This window comes from Colobus angolensis, unplaced genomic scaffold, assembly GCF_000951035.1.
Source record: "Colobus angolensis palliatus isolate OR3802 unplaced genomic scaffold, Cang.pa_1.0 Scaffold411, whole genome shotgun sequence".
NCBI lineage: Eukaryota > Metazoa > Chordata > Mammalia > Primates > Cercopithecidae > Colobus > Colobus angolensis.
In genome coordinates, this window is record NW_012117500.1 from 2144605 (window position 1) to 2167181 (window position 22577).

At 39.3% G+C, this 22577-nt stretch overlaps 1 protein-coding gene across 2 annotated transcripts in view; it reads right to left on the reverse strand.

Moving 5' to 3' along the window:
• The window catches only part of RARB (retinoic acid receptor, beta), a 424977-nt gene that overhangs the window by 245988 nt on the left and 156412 nt on the right, over positions 1 to 22577 (reverse strand). Inside the window, exon 1 of one of the 2 annotated variants that reach the window (XM_011956250.1) lies at positions 15647 to 15736. The exons of the other annotated variant lie outside the window; for it this stretch is intronic. The gene's annotated coding sequence lies outside the window, so the exon portion shown is untranslated. Of the gene's footprint in view, positions 1 to 15646; positions 15737 to 22577 lie in introns of those variants that run through there. 2 annotated transcript variants of the gene reach the window in all.

A 22577-nucleotide genomic window follows, 5' to 3' on the forward strand; every position in this document is an offset into this window, starting at 1 on the left:
AAAAAAAAAAAAAAACTAAGCTCTGTTGTTTTTTCTTTCATGTAAATTATTAAAGATTATCAAAGACCATGAAATTATAAAGCAGAATTTCCATTTAGAAATAGACTATTATAAAAAATACATTTATCAAAACACTAAGAATATTTAATGTAAATAAAACTTAGAAAAAATGTCAAAAGGCAACGTTTAAACCTTTTTTTCCCTCTTATAGTTAAAATTAGCTTTTGTACTCTGCTTTCATTTAGCTGAACACTCGAGTTTGGTGGATCTCAAGTTTCTTATCCAGAAGAGGAAGAAACTAGGCTAGAAGATTCTAAAATTCCATAATTTTCTCTTTGAAAAATTCAGAATGGCTCTGTCAAATCACTAAAATCGCTGGAGATTACACTTAGCTTTAAGCACTTACTGTCCTTAAAGCTAAGTGTAATCAGAATATCAGCAAGAAATAGATCTTGTAGTCAGCAATCTTTACTATATCTCCTTTCTATTAACTTGCAAATAGAGAATTTTTTAAAATAAAAGAATATTTCTAAAAACGATGCTGAGCATTTTCTATGTAATAAAAGTTATTTTCCAAATTCCTGCTTAACATTTTTTTTTCTAATTAGTGACAGCTAAGTTCATTATAGACACATCCAATAAAAAAATAAGAGACCTACTCATTAAGCAGATAAAATTATTCTCTATGTTCTGGCCCAAGTATGTATTATGAGACTTAGGATACAATTTGCATGACTAAACTGGATCTTGTGATTCTTACATTAAAACTATTTTAGCTAATTATGAGGTTTGGAAAACGCTGTGGTCACAATGTCTTAGCTTTCGTTTTGCTTTGAGTCTGATAACAGACTATTACGTTTAATCATGAACATCCTGATGACTTACAAGCAGCTCCTCTCAAAACTGATTTGCAAATGCCATGTGTAGAATAATGACAACTTTTTCTTTTTTGTTTTTTAAAGGCCAGATCAGGCTCAGTGGTTAGTAGTGGAGGTCAAACAAAGCTGGGGAAGGGACAAAAAAACAAACAAGCTCCAGCCAGAGAAACTCCTGTCAAGAAGAGGCTAAGTGGCTTTGACTGAAGTGCCTCACTGTGTGACAAAGGGGTTAAAATACAAGGATTCCATCAGATTATCTCAGATGCTAAAGTCCTTGGAGAGTGGGAGGTCAGCCAAGGAAAACCTTGCCCTCAGAAGAGATGGATGGAAAAGATTTTTAAAATTCCCTCAAACAAAAAACACACCCAAACCTAACCACAACCACCAGCCCAATGGTGGCAATCAGGCTTCTCATGCTTCATTCTGACAGGATATCCCCACATGAATCTCCACTGTTACCCTCGGTCATCAGATTTATTTAAAAACACACATGTAGTGCTTTGAACACACCAGGTACTATTCTAGGCTCTTTACAAATATTATTTAATTTTCCTGTACATCCTATGAGGTAAGCAGTAAGAGTATCTTTATTCTCTGGATGATGACTGTAGACCCAGCAAGGTACTATAACTTGCCCAAAGTTGCACAGCTTATGAAGTGGAAGAGCTGGGATTCAAACCCAGTCAGTCTGAATGCAGAGTGTGTGCTCACAGTTTCATGGTTTCTGTGTTACGCTATGCTGGATGGAAAAGGAAAAGAAAAGGGGGGAAAAAAAAAAAAGACGTTGCAAACAAATGTATGTGTTTCAAAATTCCTACTTTTCCCAGTTCATGAAACTCAATAACCCTAGAGAGGACCCTTCAACAACTGAATAGCAGCACAGCATAGGATGCTTTTTAATTATGATTGCTCAGTGTGTCCAACCCTGTCTCCAATACATCAAACTCAACAAAGGCAAGATGAAATAATCAAGGCATTTAACTCGGAATAGGCAAGTGGGGTGCACAGTTTGGTTTATGTCGAGTGCCTTAAAAATGGGCATTGAGAGGAGCCAAGTAAGTTCAGCTTCCAGTTCTACAATGTATGAGGAAGAATAACAACTCAGTTTGCCTGTACCATGGGAAGGTTTTCCATGGCTTATGATAGTTCTTTTTCTCCTTTATCCAAAATAACATAAAATAAAATAAATGAGTCGCTTACACTTCTGGGTCCAAGAGGATGTTGATATAAGTTTTAGAAATGAGAAGAACAGACCACCCCCAAGAGGAAATTCCAGACAGGAAAAACATACCATCAGGGTACACACAATCATAACCTGATTTAGCATCCTATAAAACCACAGTCTCCTCAAGGATTTTCCTGATTACTGTCTTCAGAAGCATGACAAAGTTACAGGGGATTTTTCTGATTATTGAATACAAAAGCATGAGAAAGTTCCATGAGTCACATTATAGACTTGTCGAACTTGAAGTTTACCGCCAGGCAGTTTGGAGGGTTACATTTTTGTAACTGCTACATGACAGTTGTGGGAAAGGAATCTATGTTAGTCTTAAGAAATCGCATTCTCTAAGTGGACCAGAATCTTTCAATCCAATACCCTTAACTATTTCTGGTGGGGGTGGAGGGTTTGGGGTGGAAAGGAATTGGGAGAGGGTCTTGAATCCCACAAAAACTATGAACGTACTGCCCCAGAAAAATGCATGAACATATAGTCATAATATACTGCACTTTATTTTATGGGATTTGCAAACCTCTTCCTCTCTCTCCTTAGAAAGCATTTTATATATTCAGGCCCTAAAAGAATTCCATAGACAGCTTAAGATGATAGTATAGAACCACTTGAAGGCTGGGTTTATTGTTAGAACTGGATCAAAGACCACTGGGCCTATTTTTAGGAACTGTCTGGCCTCACCATAATTATCTGGCCCAAGAAGAAAATTTAGGGTTAAGAAGTATGGAAGTATCTGTCAATCATGGCCACCTTCAACGTTAAGAGTTATCAGAATTTTGGTTTTAATTACTTTATTTCTTCATAACATTACTGAATCCACTTTGGGGTAAGACAAAAAAAAAAAAAATCTCAGCAGCAGTTTTCCCACAAAAAATATCAATCTTACGGTTAATTTTAACAAGGGAAAAAATTACCTGTGAAAACTCACTGGAATCAGATAAGACAGGAAAAAAATAAGAACGTCACAGGAATCTATATTGATACTGCCAAGCACAGAAAACAATTCTAAATGGTCCAGTGTAATGTTTGTCATTGATTCACTCATTCATGATTGATTTATGAATTAATTTAAGCAATTTTCTACAGAAACTCTACTATGTAGCAGACTCTATAGTATGGTGATATAAAATTAATTCAGCAGGTTCTGTCCAGGAGCGCCACTACAGTATTGTGAGAATTCAGAGCTGGGTTTCTTGCCTCCTGCCATCAACTTAATCACCGCTTGCCATTGAAAGAGGTGGTGAGACAACCAAAGGCCAAATTATGGGAACTCTCTTGTCATGGGTCTAAACTGTAAAGTAAAGGCAGCTGTGTGTTGATGATGAAAACATCTCCAAAAGGCAGGTAGAAACTTCACTCGATTTTCTGTATTCTAAGTGCTTCACATATTACTTGGCATATAAGAGGTGCACAATTAGTGTTTGCTCAGAAGATGACTTCTCACTTGGCTGTTCAATGACTTCATAATAGGCAGGATAGTCATGATCATTTACATTACACAGATGAGAAAAGCCGAATCTTTGAGAAGTTAAGTGAATGTCCAAGGATAGTCCAGTTCATACGCTGCAGAGTCGCATCTGGAATTCAAGCCTTTTCAGCTCTCGGTTCGATGTTCTTGAACTCAAGAGGGAGGTGCAAAGTAATGAGTGATGTTATATATTCCTGAAATGGATGCAGTAAATAATGGAAGAGAAGGTTTGCAAATTTGAATTGAGGTCTGTTCAGAGCTTCCTAAAAATTTTGTCCTGCTGACGTGATATAGGTCCATTTTGAGAAAAATGAGAAAAATAAGCTAATTAGTTAACCAAATCGCAAACAGAACGTGAGAAAGAAAAAGACAAAGAAAACATCAAGTTTCTTACAAATTGGGGCAGGTTAATAGTATAAAAATCGCAGAAGCAATGCTAAAAACAGACTTGATTGACAAAGAGGAGGCAAGAAGATAAATAACAAATGGTTTTAAACTTGTTTCTCGTAGACTTCCATTATCAGAGGCCTCAAGGCTGTTGCCAAACCCAAGAGAACGTGAGATTGATGTATGGCCATACCACCCTGATCGTGCCCCATCTCATCTGATCTTGGAAGCTAAGCAGGGTAGGGCCTGGTTAGTACTTGGACAGGAGAGAATCTGAGATTTTTTCCTCTCCTAGTTTTGGAGAGCCAGGGAACAAGTTGATATCAAAAAAGATGGGGATTCAGGTGAAGAGAGAGAGAAAGGAAGCTGGGGTGATGAAAAAGGGAACTAGGTTTACAGTCTTTCATTTAGGTCCCAACATGCCCATGGCCTCGCCTTGGTTCACTTTCAGAAGTTCAACTGGGCCACTTCAATGCAGAACTCCAGACTCACTAACTCACAGCTGGTTTTGGGAAAGTGCCTTGGAGCAGTGTTTGCACTGAGGGTGCAAACTCACAGGATATTGTTGGTTTCTTATTTGGACTTAAAACACAGTTGATATTCTAGCATCTCTAGGCCTAGGATCTAAAATGACTCAGAAAACTCTGACAGCTATAGCATCTTTGAAGAACTTGGTTAAGGTTATTATAATCAGAAACACTCACATTAGTGCTCTTAGAGAACACTCTTAGCCAGATGGCCTCCTTGTGCAGCCAGACCAGGTTGAGGCTGCTGTTAGTAGAGGAGCCATACTTCAGTGACACAAGCATGAATAGGGACAAGGAGGGGGATGGAACAAGGGAAAACAAAAAGACATGGAGGAAAATAACCAGAACACAATCCAACAGAAATATTTAAAATGCTTCTTCAAAGCAATTTTTTTAACCTCTTTTGAAAACACACAAGTATCTTCAGGGCTGGTAAAATGGTTGGAAACCATAGCACTGAGGACCACTTTGCACAGAGCCAGAATAAATGGATTTCAGATAAAGACTCCATAAATGATAAGGAATAGACTAGGCATTCAAAGGCGAGGTCCCACAAGTGACAGTTCTAGGTGATCTATAACCAAATGAGATACAAGTGCATAACATTCATTAAGAAAATCTGAATTTTCTGTGATTGATAAACAATCAAAAGAGTGCATGGACAGGAGGATGAGCACAAATGAGGATTTTAACAAACTATACTGAGTTTTCAAAGGGATGCTATAGAAAAAAAGAAAAAATATATACACTAGTAAAAAGCAAACCAGAGAGAAAAAGAGAAGAAAGAAAAAGAAAGAAAGCTAGCCAGCCTGCCCGCCCCTCTCCATCAAGTGAAAGACAGAATATAATGAAAAACTATCTGGTTAAGCCTCTTTTTAGGAATGAATAGCTAATGTTCACAAACCAGTCTTAGCAAGGATGAGGATATCCAAGTTTTAATTGGAAATAATACAGCATTGCACCAGATGCTTGTTCCTTAAAACTAAGGCATTAGATAAAGCCAGGTTCATATTTCTCCCACCTCTGTGTTTGGAAATCGGAGCACAAAGCCTAATTGGCCAAATAAAGGAACTGGAGGTTCTACAGAAAAACCCTCTAACCCCATGATTGATTTCCATTGACACCTCCGAACAATGACACCATGGAAACTGGCAGAGGGTACACCCCATATGCAACAAGGGGACATGCAGCCCAGGCTCTATAGAGAGAGACAAACCTTAGCCATAAACCCTGCATTATAGCAACTTATTTTGAAGTTGTCATGTCTGCATATTCTCATATGCAGATTTTCAGTTATGAAATTTATATACTCATTCATTCAATAAATATTTATGCAGGGCTTTCTGTGTGCCAGGCACTCTCGGTGCTGGGCATCCAGCAGAGAGCAAAAGAGAGCGAGCGTCTTCCCCTGGGAGTTTTACATTTGACTGGAGGGAAACAGACAATAACCAAGTAAACAACTACTTAATAAAGCATGAGGCAGTGGTGAGTGCTATGAAGAAAAAAGGAGGCAGGATAAGGGGAGATAAAGTAACTAGCAGAGTGTTTGGGCAGAAAGTTAACAGAGATGCCTGTTCAGCAGACACATGTCCTTGCACTCTGACAATTCTCTCTCAACTAAAGTCAAAGCCACTATTCCCTCTTTGGGAAGCACTATTGTTCATCCTGAGATTAACAACCTGCCTCTGTTTATGCTGAGCTGGCCTGATTGTGGTATGGAATGCAAAGAGCTCTGAAACAGCAGGGAGTGGAAAATCCAGCATCATCATGACTGTGGTAGGCTGTTGCTTTGGTGGGCTCCAAAGACCCACACTTGCTGCTGTCTATGCCCCTGTGTCTACTCTCTCCTTGAGTTTGGGCTGGCTTTGTGACTCATTTTAAGCAACAGAATGTAATGCAAAGAATGATGGGCCAGTTCCAAGCTTAAGCCTACAGAAGGTCTGGTAGTTTCTGCTTTTGCATGCTGGGTACAGGCACCTTGTAGAAGCCCTACTACCCTGAGACCAAACTGCTGTGAGAAGCCCAAGCTAGTCATGTGTTGAGACCACAGAAGAGGAAAACCAAGGTCCCAGCCAACAGCTCCAGTACCAACTTGTCAATCAAAGTGAGTGGAGCCCATTTGGAAATAGATTGTTCTGGCTTAGCTGAGCCACCCTAGCTGACCCTAGACAGAGCAGAGTCCTACCAAGAATGGTGCAAATTGTAGACTCACGAGCAAAGAAACAGAAGGGTTGTTTTAAGCCACTGAATGTTGGGATAGTTTTGTTACTCAGCAATAATTGCTGGAAAAAAAAAGACTTTCAAATTCAAAATTAAAAGACACAAAACACATAGAACTTTTAAATGTACACCTTTGGTTTAAAATTTTTGTTTGTTTAGAATTTTTTGGTTGGCTGTCTGTGCTTTTGATTGTAAAATATCTCATTTGAGGACATGAATTGCTGGATCTCAAATACAGGAAAATTACGTTCTGATTTAAGGCTTAAAAGTAGAGATGCCTGGATTAGGAGGACAATATGATTCTGCTGACCTATTCATCTCACACGGGCCAAACTTATGTCCTGCCATAATTCTGTAAGTAGGAAGCTGAACTAGAATTGACCTCAGTTAGCATTTCCCCATGCAAGCGACAATACCCACCCTGGAATTCCTGACAACACTATCAACCTGATACAGCAGCCACATGCTGGCCATCCTCGAGAAGTGCTGGCAACAAAGTCTTGTTCAAACAGACGGACAAATCTGCCTAGTTTTATGCAAAGGAAAAGGAAAAGCAAAGCAATTAATTCACCCTGGGGAAACATGCTGAGGGCATGAATTTACCAGGTAGTGCAAGTCACTGTCAGTTTCATTCACAAAGAGGATGCGCCATCCTTCCCCTGTCCTCTGGACCCTTTCCGCCTTCATTGGGGGAAAGGTAATGGATAGTGTGGAAGGGAAATGTAGGACATGAAGGGGTAATATAAACTGGAATATAAAGGGAACATTACTTCTTGATGGCACTGATCCTGACGAGATTTGTATTATGCACACACCAAAGATCTAGGAGAGGATGCAACCTGGGGAGTCTTCAAGATGCTCTACTGCAGTGTTTCTGAAAGTGTGGTCCCTAAGTCCAGCAGCACGAACTTCATCTGCAAACTCGTTAGAAATGCAAATTCTTGAGTCCTACCCCAGATGGACTTAATCAGAAACTGTGGGAGTCACAAACCCTCCAGTTGGCTTGGATGCATACCCAAGTTTGGGAACCACTAAACGTGTTGAAATTCAGGGAGAAAAGTTAGAGCTTCTATTCTGAATTTTTGGAAAAAGCATTAAGATTTACCAACACTTAAATTTACTAACATTTAACATTGACTCTCCTGTTCTTATCTGCTCTGTAAGTTGTGGGTCATGTGTCATATGCAATTTCCACAACCCAAAGGACTTGCAATTATTATCCCTACTTGTTCATTCACTTTCAGCTTGCAGTATTTTTTATGTATTCCCACTGGTGGATTTACAAATTATATTACCTACTTTTAATTTCACCAGCTTGTCTCAAGTGGCCAAGTGGCTTGATTCCTGCAAAGAAGCCATTAAGCCTAAGCAAGTAAGAAATGGGCAGAGCTGACACTTTTATAATGTCTTCTGAATCACACCACTACAATGCTCCCCCTATAATTATTATTGAAAATATTTTAGTGAGTACCAAAATAAATTTTTATTTAAGATAATAAAATTTAAAATATCTAAGAGATTAGTTTTATATATCTGTTTTTATATAGTTTAAAAGAAACCTGAGGCTTAGGAGGAAACTGAGGTTCAGAGGGGTTACCTAAATTTATCAAAAGTTTAAGGCCAAGATTTAAACTCTGGAACATCTGTTGGATCTCACAGCCTGTTGCTATCAGCTGTGTGGTGTATTAGCCCATGAAGCCTACGAAGATCATTATGGAAGATATAGGTTGGCCACACAAGACTGGAACAGGTGGAAAATGTGCATTAATCAGTAAGTTTGCAATGATTCTGGGAAGATAGGGCCAGTATTGCCCTCAAGGAATCCAGACTAATTGGAAGCAGTAAGACCAGATCAGATAAACTTTCCTGAGTAGAGTCTTCTGTGATATTACCAGCGCTGTACGTACTCCTGCAATATCACCAGTGCTAGAAGTGCTCTGCCGTTATCACCAGTGCTGGGATTTGCCATGTGTCCTGCAGGCAATGATGAACATGTGTGAATGATTGGAGTTGTCATTGCATTCACTCTTCCACCTGTCACATTGATTCCCTTTTTCATAAAATACAAATCCTGAAAACTGGCATGGATTTAAACAGCATGAGCTTTCAGGCCCTTTGCTGATTTTACAAAATGTCTAAACCTGAAGTTTCTGTTACCATGATACTTTTCTGTGCATTTCAGCTGCTAACTTGGGCTCCTTTGACACTGTGTTTGGAAAAAGAAGTTTGCACAAAGTGAACTTTATGAGAAAGTAATAATAAAATAGAGAAAACTTCATTTAAACATCTAAGGGTGCCTAAAGGCAATTTTGTTACATACGGTTGATAATTTTTGTAGAAGACTATCATCAGATATAGCTTTTAGGTGAGTGGCAATGACTACCTTCAGATAGGATATACCATAGCTCAGGATTGCCAGCTCTACCTTGTCATAGGCTTGAGCTGGTCAACCCCACCACGAAGGGTGGAAAGCCTCATCCACTTCTCACTTATGTTACTGAATTTGCATTCCACATTGTGTCATTTCAGAACTCCCTTACACTTTAGTAATTTCATCAGATCCAACCAGCATGAAACCAGCCAGCCAGCCAGCTCTGGATATATCTAATTGTTCAGTTTCTTAGAGTCTGCATGTGGACAGCTAAACCTTGCTGGGGGAAAATCCACGGTGTCAGTTTTACCAGCTGGTAATCTGGTATGTTTTCCTGGTCAGTCTGCTCCTTCATTCTCAACCACCACAATTTTAAAGCTTCCCTCTTCTGAAACCGATATTCCCAATGCTTTCTCTTCACAACACTCATCAGAGTTTGTATACCTACATGGAAGACTACTCACAAACGATCCTCTTACTAACTTGACTACAGCCCATCAGGGAAGAGCTAGTATCAATTTTGCTCACCAAAGCCTCCTTTTGGGGGCCTGACACAGGGTAGATTCCCCAATAAGCATTGAGAGTTTGCTGTTTGATGCGAGATGAGTAGCTGCTTTCAAACCTTGACCCTTGGGCCATGTCCCCCTCCCACTGCCAGCAAGTCTTGTAGGGGGCCTCAAACAGCCTTGTCCAAACAGCTATGTCCAAACATCCTGTGTTGACGGAGGCAGCAATCAGTCACTTAGAGCTTCCTGATCAATTGGTGAGAGACAATCCGGGCACATTCTGCAGTGGCTGCAGAGTTTAAGTGATGTCCCACATCAGCCATGGGATGAAGTTTCTAAGGGCAAAATTGCCAGGGACTGGTGAGCTCATCTGAGACATACAGGAAACAGAGAGTAGAGATAAAAAGCAATAAATTCGATAAAAATGCTAATTTGTTTAGCCATCAATTTTTAATCATTTGACCACCTAATTAATTAATTAGTTTTGTTTGGACTGTAGTTCCTTCCTGAAAGCATCTGAGGCTGATGACTATAAAAGACACAAATACAATAACCCTAAAGGTTATTACAAATAAGTCAGGAGAAATGTTGGCTTTCACTTTACTCCCTGTCTCAAGAAAATTCAGGCAACCCAGCTAAAGGATGTTGACCCTGGGGATGCTCTAATAAGATCCAGATTAAGGAAATGACAAGAAGAATTCAGAGACATGGAGAGATGAAAAATAAACAGAAAAGGTATGGAAGTTGTGTCTGAGTGAGGACAAGACTGAGAGACTACACGGAGAGAGGCCTCAGCTGTCCTTGCTTTGGCCATTCTAGACCAGAGTGTTCACAACTCACCCACCACAGATGCATGAGTGAACCCAGCAGAGATCGATCAGCCGCAGCCCAGGTCAGAAGAACTACTCATTGGAGCCAGCCCCAAACTGCAGACTTTGTAGACTCATGAACTAAAGTAAATGGTGGTTTCAACATTTGTTTCCTTTCTTTTTTAAAATTAACATGTGGTAATTATACATATTTAGTGGTGGCTGCTTCAAGAAATGAATTTTGGAGGTGTTTCTTAGATAGCAAAAATTAACTGATACACTTCATTTCATGCACAATCACTCTCTGAGAAACTTATTTACTTCAATCTTCAGCTTTACAGGATTAACAATATCTTTTTAGCTTTTCCTAAATCCATTCAAATTTAGTCCTTTGATGAATTTCTTTTTTTTTGTTTTCTTTTTTTTGTGAGATGGAGTCTCACTCTGCCGCCCAGGCTGGAGTACAGTGGCACAATCTCGGCTCACTGTAACCTCCACCTCCCCGGTTCAAACAATTCTCCTGCCTCTGCCTCCTGAGTAGCTGGGACTACAGGCATGCACCATCACGCCTGGCTAATTTTTGTATTTTTAGTAGAGATGGGGTTTCACCATATTGGTCAGGCTGGTATCTAATTCTTGATCTCGTGAGCCACCCACCTCAGCCTCCCAAAGGGCTGGGATTATGGGCATGAGCCACTGTGCCCGGCCAGACGAATTTCTTATAGTGTAACTCTATTTGCCAGTATTATGATTATTGGGCACAACAGCCCAAGAGGAAAAATAAAGCGCTATGAACTTCTGCTCAGCAGCCTCAGTTGCTTCTTGTTCATGGAAAAAAACAAAACAAAACAAAACAAACAAAAAGAACCCAAACCAAAAAACCTCTAGAGGTTACGTTTGATTCTTAAACAGCACTGAACTCAGCTTTTTTGAGTTCAGTTTATTTAGTATTTTTATTAGGCTTGGGGACGGGCTGGTGGTAGTATTAATACTACTGAGTTTGGGTTGAGAACACTTTTTCTCTTTAGGATCCTGAGTCAGGGGTCGACCTAGAAAATCAACACCCACAGATATTTTCTACAATGCAGTAAGTCAAGCGATCCAAACTTCAGCACGTCTGCTCTCTCATTTTAAGATAGTCTTTGTAAACCAAACAAATAAGCATAAAGAGAAAAAAGAAAATGCTTAAGACCATAAATGTATACTTTAACTTACGAATACAAACATGCCAAATACTTTTCAGAAACCATGCATGAGAATGACAATTTAAGCTTAAGTCCTAAAAGCTTTCCACTCTCTCTAGCTCCCACATGTGTATAAAAGGTTTAAATGAACAAGAAAAACATGCTGGGATTAGGATTTGATTCCAAAAAGCTTTTATAGTCATATAGAATGACCAGGAGTTACACTAGCTTCCAAAGACACACCAAACAAAAACTGATTTTTATCAAATAGTATTAATACTTGATGGACCAAAGTTGTTTTCACAAAGTATTTCCAAATACTTGGAGCTTGCCAAGCTGTGCCAATGTTCATAGCTCCAGGGGTCCTATCTTGGAACTTTCAAATTCAGTCAAAAGGAAAAAACATGTGTTTGTCTATCTGAACTTCAAAATTTGTCAACGAATACCAAACTCAGCACTTCTGAAACATGAATTGGAGGCCCATTCCTGACCTGATTCAATTTCCTACTTTGACACAATGATCATTAGGCATATTGCACTAGAGTGTGGCAGATGCATTTTGATAAGTTATTTTGTCAATTAGCTCAACCACTTACCAATCTCTCAGGCATAAACACTACTTAGAAATTAACTGCTCTTAATTTGTTAGTATGAAAACTTGCCTAAGATTCTCAGGGACCTCAGACAAAAATTAATAAACATATCTTTTTTAAAAAACAAAGCACCAAATTTTTTCATACATATGATTTGACTATCTTCTTGAAATAACTCAAAAGTTCTCCAGCAGCTTAGCTTGTAACTCATTTCAAATAAGATTGCATGAAAGAAGAAATGAAGGCATTATATGCCCCATCACCCCTGAGGCAATTAGTTTAGAGAAGTGATACAAGTCATTTAAAGAAAGTTTCTGGAGTACATTGCCAGGCTCCTGATCCTTAGCCTAACGCTTCTGGCAATGTAAATTCTTTGGTCTCCATGCTATGCTACTCATTTAGAGACCATGATGGCAGGCATCAAACTACACTTTCCTATCATGACTTCTGGGTCTTTTTGTCTGCTTGAATTTCCCTTTTTCTGAGCTGCCATCCCTTTTCCTTCTAGTTCCTTCTTCACCAACGCCCTTGTATTTTCCTCATAAGCTTTATGATCGAAAACAGTAGTTTCCAAACTTTGCCATACCTGAACACGTATTAATAATTAGATAATCATTCCCTGATTTGTTGTCCTGGAATCCTTTTGGGGTTACATAGTTAAATAGGGACTTGAAGAGTAACAAACCATATACCTCTTAGAAAGATACAACATACATTAGTGTATCAAAGACTGTAACTTTTTAATCCAGTATTGCTCAAATTAAATAATTTATTTTAAGGAACTGGGTTCTGTGGAATATAAATTTGGGAAAATTTTCTTTTCCAATTTTTATTTTCTGGAAAAACTTTTTTTTCTTAAGGATTTTGGCTAACTCAGGGCTTCATGTTCTATTCAAAATATAGGAAGTACTGCTTGTAAAAAAAACAAAAACAAAACAGAAGTGAAGGAAAGAAATGAAATGAATCTCCTCCAGACTTTACTTACATCTCTTCTTTCTTTACAACTATGCACTCTAAGACAAAGGGGGAGAAAACTGTGTTTAATCTGAAAATATTGACTGATATTATGGTCTAGGCATGGCACTCTTCCTGGACCAGAGAAACTGAGAGCAACAAGACATGGTTCTTACCTCCAAGATTCTCATAGCCTAGAGTAGAAGAGCAGAGAGAAGAGCAGAAGATGGTAGAAGTGCTTTGAAGCCTGTATCCACAAGAGTTTGTAGAGTAGCCACTTTGTGTTCAGGTCTTTCCCTCCATGCAGAACCTTAAAAACTGCATCTAAAACCCTCATATTCTAACTACCGCCTAAGCACTACACATATACACACACACACAAGGTACTCACAACATGTAAACAGGAAATCAGCTACACTGTATTATGAATACGTTTCCCCCTCCCCCTCTTAAACCATGAGCTCTGGCGTCTCTTTTTCTGAGACTCACCACAAAGCAGCACCGGGCTCCATCACAAATCTTTCAAGGTTACAACCTCTACTACTTTAGATCCTTCTATTTTCTTTCTACTTCAGATGAGATTAAGCCCAGGCCAAGCTGTGCTACCTACCATCTCTGTTTCTGCTTTTGCATCATTAAGAAGACCATGAAAAAAGGTAAGCTACCAAGGCAGAGAAATGTATCATCAGGTAGGGCTGCATTCAGCTGCAGGTAAGAGAAAACCTAATTACAGTGGCTTAAATAGAGGTGGTAGTATACTTTCCTCATTTAATAATTAGTGCAGGCATAGGCAGTTTGCTGATACTGGGTCCAACCAGGAGAAAGAAAAAGAAGGTTGGTACTTGTTTTGCCTCTCCCTTTTAACAGAAAAGCAAAAGCTTTCCCAGAAATCCTGTCTCAGCAGATCTGCTTTTTATCCTGTTGACCAGAATGGTGTCACACTGCTGTAAGAGAGAATGGGAAAGTGAGCCTGAATGGCTGTCCTAGCAGCCAATGAAGATTCTTTGCCACAAGATCCATCCTAGTTCAACTCCCAAAGATTTTTTGAAAGCGTTGGCATCCAAGTTCCTTTAGTGATAAAGAACTAAAATGCTGAAATATTGCAATAAATCTATACATTAAAAATATTATAGAGTTTATTAGTTCTACGTTCCCTTCATACTGTGACTGAACTCATTGGTTTCTTGAACTGAAATGGAGAAATCCAAGATCACTGGTCAAATTTCAGGTGATTCCTGAAACTGCAGCTCTGCTTAACAACTTGAGTATCTCTTTTTCTTATTTTTCCATATTAGTTATTTCTTGATTCATTCATTCATTCAGTAAATATTTATTGAGGATCTACTATGTGCCAGGCATCGTAACAGATGCTACAATACAATGGGGAACAAGATACATACATTTCTTCTTCTATGAAGTGTTGTTTTAGTGGAAGAGACAGATACAATATATTTAACTATAATTGTGATACATGCTATGTAGGGTAAGTACAAAGTAAAATGAGGATATTACAGGAAATTAGCGTAGTTTGAGGTGTATCAGGAAAAGCTTTCCCAAGGCTCAGTGAAACCAGGGCCTGTATGCCTCAGCACTTTTGACATTTTGGGTCAGATAGTTCTTTGTTATGGGGGGCTGTCTTGCCCCCCCATAGGAGGTTTAGTGGCATCCCTTGACCTCTACCCACTAGACGCCAGTGGCTTTCCCTTCCAGTTGTGACAACCAAAAGGAGTTCTAAACATTGTCAAATATCCCTGGGGGCAAAATTACCCCCCAGATGAGAACCACTGATTTAAATAAAGACTTGGAAGATGAATAGGAGAGTCAGTCACACCACAGAGAGAAGTCATCAGTTCCTGTCCATGTTTCACCCCAATCCTTCCTTTGGTAAACTTTTAAGCCCTCTTGCTTTATTCAAAGAGCATTGAAACTTCTTCTAGGAAGTCTTTGCTGAAGACAAAATAGGTGGCAAATTCCCTCTGGTTCTCACCCTGAATAAACCATGAGTTCCACAACTTTTTTTCTACTCAGTATTTCACAATGTCTGGAAATATAGATAACGCTATTTCACTTTTTCACAGATGGAGGATGTCCTTGATGATCTTATGTATATTCACCTATGTTTCCAGACTTCATGAACAGCCTCTGTACTTCTTTCTTTCTTTTGAGCACTCCAGAGACAAGTATTAAAGGTCTGCTTCATGCCAGGCATGGTCCTAGATGATACAGTTTAAATACGAGTAAGAGAAGACTTTTGGTCTCCAAGAACTCATTGTCTTGCTTCACTCAGTTACAACATGGAGGAAGCTGTAGAGGCAAAGTTGAGTGTTGAATTAATTATGTTCTGCTGGCTGCATGTCTTTTCCAATGAACACAGATTGAGAGGCAAAGACAAAGCCTATTTAGCTCACAATTCCGCATCTATGAGGTTATGCAGAGAATATCTGCAGAAGATTTGATTGATAATTCTGATATAAAATGATTAATGAGAATGATTCTGTACTCACTCAGATAACCTCACCTGGAGTGGCAATTCTACTCGGCTTGATTCCTCATAATTATTTGCTGAATAAATTGAGACTTGATTTTCCTTTGCTTCAAGCTCTGTCAATAGCTTCTCCAAAGCGAGATCCTTCCTAAAATTCCTTGCCAGGCTTTGACCTATTTCCTTCTTATTCCTTCTCCCCTAGACAGAGCTTCCCCCTAAAATCTCTCTTGTTTATCACCTGTCTAGCCAAATCAACTGCCAAGGACAGGAATGCTGAAGTGAGGCAAAGTATGTATTTCCTGCTTTGTAGAGCCAGATAGTTTAAGTGGAGAAAAAAAGTCCTCGCTTGCTTCTAAGTAATGTTTTGTTTTGGTCAGAGCCACACATTAATTCACATGTCCAGGCTGCTTGTAAAATAAAACCAGAGGCATAAGAACTGATAAGAACATGCATTCCTATTTCCTTTCTCTACAGAAGAAAGCCTGATGGTGGTGGCTCATCACTTGTGAACACTGGGCTTAAAATTTTAAAGAAAGCAGGGCTTAGCATGGAGAGATGGTTCTATCCAGTACTCAAATAAATGGCAAATTGAACTTACATTCCATGGAGGCAGAAGCCACTCACTAGGGAAGCTTCTTACAGAAACAAAAATTACTAAAACAACATGATGAGGTAAGTACAGTGGTACAATAAAGTCACCTATTTTTCTTCCATCAGTCTTTAGAGTCCTTTATAGTCAGCCCAGTCTAGTGACTGATCAGCACCAAAACTCCTGATTCTTCTTCAGAGGGAGAAACATGTCAGCAGGTCTCTGCATTTTACTATCACTGATGTTCATCCCACCTGTTCTCTTTCGCTTTACGTGCTGTGTACCAACAGCTAGGTCTTCTTTTTCATATGTCCATGCCAGGGCCTTTCAACCAACTCAGGACCTTCTGCGTGGCTCAAACTTGGGTCAGCTCCGCAGTAGGCCTCTTATTTATTTTTTAGAAATTGTCTAAATTGCAGCATAAAAACTGCAGTCAGTTATGCAAGTTTTACGTAGTTTTCTGGAACCTGTTGAGGATGATCTTCTCCCAGAAAGTGAATAAGTTTCCAAGCATCGCAGTATATGTGATTAATTGAGCCCAGTCTTCAGACCTTCTCTGGAGGTTCAATGCTATGGCTCCTGGGAATGTAATACAGTTGACTCTTAACATCCAAACTATGGCTATAATACAGGATCCAAGACAGCAAGATCCCCGTGCCTTTGTGGACACGTGTATGTGTTAAAACCAGAATGTCTTTTTTTGCGGGGGGAAATGCTCTCGAACTAGGCAGAGTGTGATTCAAAAAAAAAAAAAAAAAAAAACTTCAGCTGAATTAAATTTAAAGGAATTTAATTGAGCAACGAACGATTTGCGATTCCAGCAGCCCCCTGAGCCAGAGTAGACTCAGAGACTCCTGCGCAGCTACCTGGTGGAAGGAGATTTATGGACAGAAAAAGGAGAGTGACGTTCAGAAAACAGAAGTGAGGTACAGAAAGCGTTGAACTGATTACAGTTCGGTGTTTGCCCTATTTGAACATGGTTCAAACAGCTGACTGTATTTGATTGGCCAAACTCAGTGACCGGCACAAGTGTAGGCTACGGAGTATTTACACTTCCAGTTGTTATAGTTCACAATGTACAGAGAAACCTTCAGGCCAAGCTTAAAATATGGAAGGAGGCAGCTTTAGGCTAAACTTCATTTAGCAAGTGAGGTTTGTTTTGGTAGGGCAAAGCAATACAATTAGATCCTGGGAGACTTCTCCTTTAAGGCTGTTTCAAAACAATTTAATATTTTCAGATTATGTGACTTCCATTTCTGTTAAGCTAGTCTTGAATTTCTTATGAAGTAATGAACATAGACCTTTCAAGTGCAGGTTTTACTGCTATTACAGTCTCAGGTGAGGTGATAATCAAATATTTATTATATGGAAAGTAGTGGGCACTACTACTCAGAATGGACCTCAACTGTTCTCTCAGAGACCTGGTTTTGAAGGTCCCCTGCTGTGCCAAGAACTAACCTTTGAGTGGTGACTTTGGGAAGGTCTGGTGAAGTGACCCTGGTGATGAAAGGCTCAGAGCAGTGGCCACTTACCAAGGGCTACAAAAATATTTCAGTAATTTAATAACCACTAGAGTTGTATTAGTGCAAACTGATGGATGTCAGCCTTTCCTGGATAAAATTAAATGAATGAATGAATGAACTTAAACTCTTATGAATAAGCAACATGACCTGAGTCTTCCAGAAATCCACAAAAGCTTGTGCAGATGAGTTTGGTTTGCTGAATCTTTTCTTTTGAACTTCCCCATAGATAAAAGGGAAGTTCCTAGCAGGCTGGCAGCTACCTTTTGGCTAGATGTCAAAGTAACTAGAGAGTGTAAATGATTCCAGCCAAACCATCAATAATTGACAGTGGGTAATTCAGTACATAGACTCCACAGCCGCCTATCTACAAAGGTGGCAAAGAGAATGTCTCTCTGTTTCTCTTCACCCATTCAATTTAGACACCAGCCCACCCTTCAATAATGCCACACATTCCAATCATGAAAAACAAATGGTGTGACAACAGCCAGGGGACTTTCAGAGCAGAGCATCCCTTTGGTAAACACAGCCTCTAGATACTATCTCTTGCTCTCCCACGGGATGCCTGCTGCAAAGGAGGCTGAAATGCAACGGGTTAGGAAATTAGGGCTTTTATGGTCTAAGTGACCAAAATGTAGCCCATGAGTTTCAGAAAACTTTTATGTTTTGGTACTTTGCTTAATTCTCTCTCTCTCTCTCTGTGTGTGTGTTTGTGTGTGTGTGTGGGCACGCACACACACACACGCAGGCATACACATGTTGCAATGCTCAATAACGGTGATTTTATTGTGAAACCTATGGTTCAATGAAAGATTTAGTGTTGAATGTTTGTAGAGATAAATTACAATTTTTACATCTAACTGACCCGTGCTTTTGATTATTCTGTCTAGGTAAACTTAGTTCAACTAAATTCATTCATTTATTCATTCAACAAATATTTACTGAGTATCTACTCTAAATCACCTACTCTTCTAAGGCTCTGGGGATGTAGACAAGGAAGAGGGCAAACAAGAAATCTATACTCCTGGAATGTACATTCTAGGGCAAAAAAAGTATTTATAATTTCAGGTAATAGTACTGTACAAAAAAATAAAGCAGGGTAAAGGGTTAGAGGTGGCTGAGGATATCTTAGTGAGGGTGGTCATGGAAGGCCTTTGTAAGGAGGTGATGTCTGAACAACTAATTGAAAAATACGAGGAGAAGAGGCATGTAAAGAGTTGGTGGAAGAACATTTCCGGCAGAGAGAACAATAAAAGCAAAAGCCTTGAGGTGGGAATGATGTCGATGCATTTCAGACACATCAAGAAGTCGACTGTCCTGAGTAGAATGAACGAGGGGGCAAATGTAGAAAGTGAGGCTAAATGTAACTGTTGCTAAAGCCCGGTAAGATAAGGTCTTCTGACAGACTGAGGAAACTTCTCAAATAAACGCTGTAGATTCTCTCTGAATTACTAAGAGCTTCCTAAATTAACTATAATGGTTGTGATTAGGATTCCGAATTGGAGAATCATGTTCATACACACAATACTTTTTTTATTATTGTTGATACATGGAATATTTCGCCTTGCTATTCTGTAGTGAATGTATTCTAACTTTTTGTGGGGGTGGGGGTGGGGGTGGGTAAGAAAAAGGATGGTGATAGTGGTTGACATATCCACAGGTGAGCAAAATGTACATTTTTTGTTCCTGCCTCTTCTGATTTATTACATGGCCTCAAATCTCTCACTTTTCAGGGGCATCCCATTCTGATAACATTGAGACCTAATGGAGTTTAGCTCTACTAGAAAGCAATATCTGTGAGGGCAGGGACTTGTTCATCACTGCATCCATGGTGATTTATACATAACTATTGAACTCGTCCACACACTCTGCCCAGCTTCATTTACTTCCTTGTCCTTTATGTTTCCTCCCTTAAACCTCACCGAGTAGGACCCTGTTCTGAGAGGAGCACAGCAGGACACTCTGGGTCTCCCAAGTGAGCAGTTCTACAGTGTCAATCACGCTCTCATTCTGAACATAATGCGATACAGACCATTTCTTGGAAAAACCCCAATTCTCCTGGTATTGCTTGACCACATTAACCTTTAGGTAATTGGCACTAAACTTAGAACTTAGGATTAGTTCAGTGGAATTCCAGCTAATGAGAGAGGTGGCCATAAATGTCCAAATATCATTGTTGAAAATTTGTTTCAAGTATCATATGTTGTTGGGCAGACAGGAAGGACCATCCCTCCTTGTCCCGCTCCAAAGCTGAAATACTTATAAGCATTTAATATCAAAGAAGAACTGGGCCAGGCAGCTGTATTACAGAGAAGTCTAACATCTGATTTTTGCCCACAAGAGGTTTAAAATCTACTAAGGAATAATGACAATAATAAGAAGCCATTAAACAAATACTAAATGAATAAAATACATTTTATTACCAAGTACCTTGAACTCTAAAAGCACCTAAAATTATATTAGAAGATAGTAAATACTGAAGTTATTTGTGGAATTAATCTAATTGTATTATCTTGAGGCTTTTATTTTTAAAACATATATGTCATTCTCATAATAGACTATACATATAAAAGAAAAGGTGTAAGAAAGAAAAACTGCTAAATCTCTGAACCCAGAATGACCTCTCTTAGCATTTTGGTTTATATTCTTCCAGTTGTCTTTATCTTTCTCTTCTTACATAGATAAGATCATATGGAATACATAATTTTATTTCCTTTTTTCCTCTTAAGATCATAGCATGTTTTGAATATTTTTTTTTCCCTCCCTAGTGGGGGTGTCTTCTGGTGAAAACTAAAAAAACCTACTAGGAAAATTCTAAAATAACTTTAACACTTGTTATGTATGTTTTAAAAACCTTTGTTTTAGAGGCTGAATAATACTCAAATAAATGAACGTTTATTAATGAGACTTTGAAAGTTTATGTATGGCTACACTACTAAAACATTTCCGCATTTAAATGCTTTACATGTTCTCCTGTGTTTTCCTGTGGACTGTTCCCTGGTCACATAGGTGATAAAATATTCGTACAAGAAGAGAATACAGCAGAGATCATAATAGATGAGGTTGTCAGAGGCAGAAACAGAGTTTCCCTGTCTGCTCTTGCAGAAAGTAAATGTGAAATTCTGGCAATTTGGTTGGGTTATTTGGTCTCCAGCAGGGCCCCTCTCAGGGGCTTTTCAGTTGACAGCCAGAAGATGGGGTAAATGCTGTTAGCAGTTACCCTAGGGCAGAAAACTTAAGAGGTGACTGCACAATGGAACTGGGGAAGCCAAGAGAAGGTAATGAGGTGCCAAACCTGGCCTGATATGCACAAGGCAGGAGACAGAAGCCAAGAAAACACACGCCAACATGCCTGGCTTCAGAGGTCTGTCACAAAGTGGATTGCTTCTGCGAAGCTTTTCAGTTCATAATTAGTGCCCCGTAACTGACAATTATTTTTATCCAAGAAGTAATTTTCAAAAATCCATGGGGTCTGCCTTCTAGGTACTTAGAATGGCCTTCTAGCACTGTACTTACAAGTTCATGATGTGTGTGTCATTATCTAAAATACAGTGATAACTGCTGCTTATTGAACATTTGGTATGTGCTACACACTAAAGCACTCACTGAATATCCATTCACTCAGTTAAGCCTCCCTACCAAACATATACAGTATGCTTGTGCTGTTACCATCCCCATATTATAGCTGAGGAAACAGAGGCAGAGAGAAGTTGCCCAGGGTCAGCCAGCCAGCGTGGGTGGGGGCTGGAATTCACATCCCCGCCTAACACCAGAGCCTATGCTCTTGACTCCTCTAACCCCTGTCTCTCCCCTTCCCTAAGTAACCCCAACAGGAAGCCAAATTGTTTCTTATCTCCTCATTCTCCACAACTCACACTGATCTGAAAAAAGAGGTGACCAACACGTTAGCTTGAATTGAATCAGCCACAATAAATATTTCTTTTCAATTTCTTTGTCAAAGTAATATACATACATAATTAAAATGGTGCCAAAAGAAATTTAACAATTTAAGAAAAATTCCCTACACCCTGAACTCTCATTTTTTCCCTTCCCGTTCCACTGTTTGGAGGCAACCACTTATTTATTTATTTATTTTTTACAGTAATGATTTATTATTATTATTTTTAAATTATACTTTAAGTTCTAGGGTACATGTGTACAATGTGCAGGTTTGTTACAAATGTTTACATGTGCCATGTTGGCGTGCTGCACCCATTAACTCATCATTTACATTAGGTGTATCTCCTAATGCTATCCCTCCCTGCTCCCCCCGCTCCATGACAGGCCCCAGTGTGTGATGTTCCCCATCCTGTGTCCAAGTGTTCTCATTGTTCAGTTCCCACCTATGAGTGAGAACATGCGGTGTTTGGTTTTCTGTCCTTGTGATAGTTTGCTCAGAATGATGGTTTCCAGCTTATTTCATGTCTGTACAAACGACATGAACTCATCCTTTTTTATGACTGCATAGTATTCCATGGTGTATATGTGCCACATTTTCTTAATCCAGTCTACCATTGATGGGCATGTGGGTTGGTTCCAAGTCTTTGCTATTGCGAACAGTGCCGCAACAAATGTACGTGTGCATGTGTCTTTATAGCAGCATGACTTATAATCCTTTGGGTATATACGCAGTAATGGGATGGCTGGGTCAAATGGTATTTCTAGTTCTAGATCCTTGAGGAATCGCCACACTGTCTTCCACAATGGTTGAACTAGTTTACAGTCCCACCAACAGTGTGAAAGTGTTCCTATTTCTCCACATCCTCTTCAGTACCTGTTGTTTCCTGACTTTTTAATTATCATCATTCTAACTGGTGTGAGATGGTATCTCATTGTGGTTTTGATTTGCATTTCT